This window comes from Palaemon carinicauda, chromosome 15 (assembly GCF_036898095.1).
Source record: "Palaemon carinicauda isolate YSFRI2023 chromosome 15, ASM3689809v2, whole genome shotgun sequence".
Taxonomy (NCBI): domain Eukaryota; kingdom Metazoa; phylum Arthropoda; class Malacostraca; order Decapoda; family Palaemonidae; genus Palaemon; species Palaemon carinicauda.
In genome coordinates this window covers 87,171,357-87,177,356 of record NC_090739.1, presented here as the reverse complement: position 1 = coordinate 87,177,356, position 6,000 = coordinate 87,171,357, and the positions used below count along the sequence as shown (strand labels likewise).

The 6,000-nt window shown below is 35.0% G+C and overlaps 1 protein-coding gene across 2 annotated transcripts in view; it reads right to left on the bottom strand.

Moving 5' to 3' along the window:
- Positions 1-6,000, bottom strand: part of LOC137654690 (methylenetetrahydrofolate reductase (NADPH)) — a 153,438-nt gene that overhangs the window by 40,012 nt on the left and 107,426 nt on the right. The window contains exon 1 of one of the 2 annotated variants that reach the window (XM_068388567.1): positions 768-921. The exons of the other annotated variant lie outside the window; for it this stretch is intronic. The gene's annotated coding sequence lies outside the window, so the exon portion shown is untranslated. Of the gene's footprint in view, positions 1-767; positions 922-6,000 lie in introns of those variants that run through there. 2 annotated transcript variants of the gene reach the window in all.

The following is a 6,000-nucleotide window of genomic DNA, read 5'->3' as shown; positions in this document are numbered from 1 at the left end:
AAACAATTTCATATCAATGACATATAAGATATGAATGATTATTTTTCTTTTATTCGAATAACCGTAGTAATGGTTCGGATGTTAAATAAATGAGTAGGTTGACGTTGTCAAAATATTTTATATTTGACAAGTATACATATCAAGACATTCTATGACAATGACACTGCAAGACTACTATCGTAAATTGTCATTTATTTAAAACCGTATTTCAATATATTCTACAGTATTAAATCGCTGACATCGGAGTCATTATATTGTAAACGCCAGGTTTATTTCAGTCATGACAGCGTAATTTCACTCGAAAATCATTGAAAACGTCATTCATTGACAAAAAAAAAAAATATCAAATCATACAACGTTCACCGAAAAAAAAAAACAAAATAACCAGTGAAGGTTTCAAGGAAAATATTATTATGACATCGCAATATTTAACAGTATTATCGGATAATGATGTCACATTTACCGAGTGAATTTAGCTTATGTATTAATTTTCCAAGGATTTTCCGTGTCCTTTAGTAACGTAACGTCATTGAAAAGCGTATATTTTCTTGGCACATTCCAGGCACCGCATCACCGTAACATCTCTCCGTAAAAATAGGGTTTGTTTACAAATAATACGGGAGCGTTTGTATTTCAGTTTTACTATCTGTTATTTAACTCATTTTCCATCTACAGCCGATATAAAAAAAATGTTGAAAGCCAATGTCTATGTTAGCACAATGCACCTAAATAAAATCAACAATAAGTTTGTTACTTTGTTTACTTACTGTTACATTCGCTTCATGAAAATTCGAGCAAGATCGCTCGGTTAACCGTTGGTGTTCCGATGAACTACCGAGGAAAATGAGACCGATGAACACCCAGTCTCGCTCTTATGTACTATGCTGGGCTGAGTTTCTTATTGGTGATATACCTCACTTCTATTATCGTTCTGATTTCAATGGTTGATTATTTTCATAGGCTTATCTTATACAACAGTTCCACTGTACAATCCCCATATAAAAACCATCTTGTATAACTAAAAGTGTTATTGTTAAAATAGATCTTAAAATGAGCAGAAGTGCCAAGAGGCACTCATTCCTAGCGGCGTGTCCGCAATTGATCGTAATTTTCTTATTTCTTCGACCGATTCAAGTGCTTTGAACGGAACTTTTTCTTCATTAATCTCATATTTAAAAAAAATATAGATTTTGATAATTCATGAACTCTGTACTGATTTTACGTCAAGCAATTTGCTACGAGTGTTTAGAATCTGTAATTTTTTTCTTTGATGTATAGACGTTTTTTTTACAACGTTCTGACACTCATCTCAGACTATAGGCTTCCGGAGTGTAGGCAACATAGATGACGTCATAGGTAGACTTCGGTAAGATCAGATGTGCGAGTTCTATGTTTACAGATAAAGCTGTGAAGCTTGAACAGCCTTACTGCTATGACGTACAGTACATTGCTGTCACTCGATGATCACGTGATTTTGTACCTAAAGTAACCGCTAGTATTTTCCTAAGGGCAGAGAGCAAAATGTGATTAGAAAGATAAACAGGCTTATACTGTTTGGCACTCTTCTAGTACCTTCTTAGTTATTTATTGTCTGGCAAATAAAATGGGGTATGAAGGTTAGGTTTGTAAACTGGTTGAATGCGGTATGAACGGTTTCTCGCGGGATGAAAAGTGAAATAAAGCCTATATTATTCGGTGAATTTAGCTTTTATCGAGTCATGGCTACCTTTAATTCAACCACAGATTAGCATGATAAGGACTGAAAAAAAAAGGATTTTCACGTGACCGACAGAAAGTGCTCAATGCATTATGAGTTGGTCTTCCATGACAACAACACCGGCCTCCTCCCCTTATTCACCCTCCTGGAGGGAATCTCTAGCAATAGGAGTAAGAACCTATATTAGCACAGGCAAAATTAATCATATATATATATATATATATATATATATATATATATATATATATATATATATATATATATATATATATATATATATATATATATATATATATATATATATATATATATATATATATATATATACTTTACTGTATATGTATAAAATCGCCCATTACTAGTGTGCTGCAGGACAAAGGCCCAAGACATGTACTTTCACCCGCGTCTCTTTATAGTCTATACTAATATATTTTCTTAGCTCGTCAATCCATCGCCTTCTCTCCCTTCCCCCTGCTTCTTCTGCAATCTCTAAGGGCCTATTCTGTTATTCTCAATGTCCATCTATCACCATTCTCATTATGTGTTCTGATCATGTCCATTTCTTTTTCTTACATGTTAAAATGTACTTTACTATGTTCTCGTATCCATATTGCTCTCTTTCTGTTTCTTAGTGTTATTCCCATCACTATTATTTCCATTGATCTTGGAGTTGTAAGTAGCTTATAGTCAAAGGCTTTAGTAAGACTCCAAATTTCTGATGCGCAAGTTAAAATTGGTAGGGCCATCTGATTAAATACTTTTTTTTATAGAAAGTGGCATTTTACTTTACATAATCTCATTTTGTTTAGCTTTCTTTTCATTTTGGTTTCATGTCCTAAGTGCGTATATTTACTATGATACTGAAGATCACGTTGTGACCTTAATCTCACTTTGTGGTATCAAAAGCGCTATACGTCTTACTTCAGAAACTTGTTAGCATGTACTTAAGATAACAAATAAATTATAAATTATCCTCGTTCATACTTCCGAAATTCGTTACCATTAAACTACAAGTGCGTTTGATAACTTATTCATATCATATGAAATATTTTGAGAATTGATGTTATAGGGGTAGTTTGGTATAGAAATAAGACTGGATCGCGAGTGTATTATTGAATGTATGAGATGAGGCACTAGGAAAAGGAGTGGCTACAGCCGATGTTAAAACAGCCGAAAGAATGAGGTAGAACCCTCGCATTTTTGGTCGTCTCTGAAATAAATTAATAAATATGTAGTATAAATAATCACTTACATGACTAGAATTAAATATTTCACTCCAAGGCAAAATAGTTTTAGTCAACTCACAGACCTGAATTAGGACAAGAATTAGTGAAATTCTAAATATATATCCTGAAGGTGTAAAGTTATTTAGTAGAGTTTGTGACCTAGGCGTATTTCTTGACTGCAACTTCTCTCTCAATGCCCAAATAAATAATGTAGTAAAAACTGCTGGTTATCATCCTAGAAATATTGCTTTTATAAAAAAGTACCTGAATGAGCATCATGTAAAGAAACTTGTGATAAATTATTACCAGGATTGACTATACTGCAACTCCATTTACCTCAATCTACTAAAAGTGCAACTTGAGCAATCATAAAACAATAAACAGAGGAGCAACTAGACTGATAAAAGGTGTCCCACCCCGAGAAAGGATCGCTCCTATACAAACTTATTTACATTGGATGCCTATTAAAGCAAAAATTGAATTTAAAATATGTACAATAACCCATCAAATTGTCAGAACCGGACGTCCAAGATATCTAAGAGAATCAATACATATTGAGCAGCCTTAGAATGCATACTATATAATGAATTATGAAAGGTTGTGTAGAGAGTAGGGTTCCCCCTGCAGTATAGGACCAGAAAGACAGCCCTTAAAGTAAATAAAGTAAAGTAACGAATAGTATTGACACGAGAATTGTTATAGATGGTTTCACGTTATTGGAACAAAGATACATGTCTACTGTAGGTTCTAGAGCTTTCAAATATGCAGCCCCAAGACTATACAACAAAATAGACATCTGAAAGATTGGAGTCATTATGGCTTTCAAGAGGAAACTGCCGAATTTCTTGTTTTTTAAGCGTTTCAATAATGTGGATTTGACAATAAACAAGCAATATGCTGCGTGAAATGCTGAATGCCTTGGAATGATCATGATGAAATGACAGTGATATTCTAACATGTAAGAAAAAGAAATGGACATGGGTAGGATACATAATGAGCATGGCAGACAATAGATGGACATTAAGAATAACAGGATGGGTCCCTAGAAATTTTAAAAGAAGACGATGGATTGAAAAACTAAGAAAGTTTGCGGATGTGGACTGGCACAAAAAACCATAAACAGACTTAAGTGGAAGGGCTTGTCTGAGGCCTTTGTTCTGCTGTGGACTAGTAACGGCTGATGATGATGATGACTGTGAAGGTCCTATAGAGAGTGAGGTTCCACTGCAGTATAGGACCAGAAAAGCAGTCCTTAAAAGTAAAGTAACTTAGTAAGTATAGGGTACTGTGTAGGTTCAACCAGATCTTGAAGGAATGCCTGCACTTCACCGCTTGAAGGGCACTGCTGGCTCTAAGCACCTACGTGGCCGATGTGGTAACGTCCCTGACTGGTGAACGCCTGACTGGGGTTCGAATCCCGCTCAACCTCATTAGTTATTTTGGTCGCTGCAACCTCACCATCCTTGTGAACTAAGGATGGGAGGTTTGGGGGACCTATAGGTCTATACTGCTGAGTCATCAGCAGTCATTGCCTGGCCCTCCTTGGTCCTAGCTTGGGCCCTGATCATATGTATATATGGTCAGTCTCTAAGGAATTGTCCTGTTTGATAGGGTAAGACTACTCTCTTGCCTCTGCCATTCATGAGCGGCCTTTAAACCGTTAAACGTGTAATGAATATTAAAACCGGTAAGCTGAATTGTAATTTTGTGGTCTTCCGCTATCTTTGTAAAATCTTCAAATCTATTTAGGAATTGTATTTCTGTATCCTTACCATTATTTTGATTTCACCAGCATAATTATCATTTACACAAGAGGATAGTTTAGTTCGTGGCCTTAAGAACACTAGTCTATAGTGAAAATTGAAAACCTGCTTATGGAGGAAAAAAAAATAATTGAGAACTTGTGATAGGCCTAAGTCTATGAGCAAACATATTCCTGATACCTATTTCTGAAGATGAGAGTTCTTTATATTTTTCTACGCAGTCGCTCGCTTCATCATAGTGATTTATTTATATATAAAAAAATCAAAGGACATAGGAGTTATCCAAAAGCTTCAAAAGTCCATAAAAAAATTGTTTTATTATTATTATTATTATTACTACTACTACTACTACTACTACTACTACTACTACTACTACTACTACTAGCTAAGCTACAACTCTATTTGGAAAAGCAGGATGTAATAAGCTCAAAGGCTTCAACAGAAAAATAGCCCAGTGAGGAAAGGAAATATGGAAATAAATAGACTACAAGAGAGGTAATGAACAATTAAAATAAACTATTTAAATATCAGTAATACCATTAAAATGCATCTTTCACTTATAAACTATAAAAACATAAAAAAGAGGAAGAGAAATAAGATAGAATAGTGTGCCTGAGTGTACCTTCAAGCAAGAGAACTCTAATCCAAGATAGTGGAAGGCCATGGTACAGAGGCTATGGCAATACCATAAGACTAGAGAACAATGGTTTGATTTTGGAGTGTCCTTCTCCTAGAAGAGCTGCTTACCATAGCTGAAGAGTCTCTTCTACCCTAACCAAGAGGAAAGTAGTCATTAAATTACATTGCAGTAGCTAACCCCTTGGGTAAAGAAGAATTATTTGGTAATCTGTGTTGTTTGGTGTATGAGGACAGAGGAGAATCTGTAAAGAATAGGCCAGGCTATTCATTGTATGTGGAGCCAAAGGGAGTGTGAACTGTAACCAGAGAGAAGGATCCAATGTAGTAGTCTGGCTAGTCAAAAGGATCCCATAACTTTCTAGCGGTAGTATCTCAACGGGTGGCTGGTGCCCTGGCCCAACTTACCAATACAGTACTAAGTATTCTCTGTGATATTTGACTTTCAAAATTAAAAACGTCTAGAGTATCTCATATTAAATCTTATCTCACTTTTGAAGCTTATGAATATATCTTGGTATTTGTATAGGAAATAAATCATAGATTAGATAAACCAAAGAAGTAAAGAACACACGTTACAAGGAAGTATAAAAAATGGAATAGAATGTTGAATCAAGATAACGTGGGATATGTAAGTTTGGACATTCGTTAAATGTGG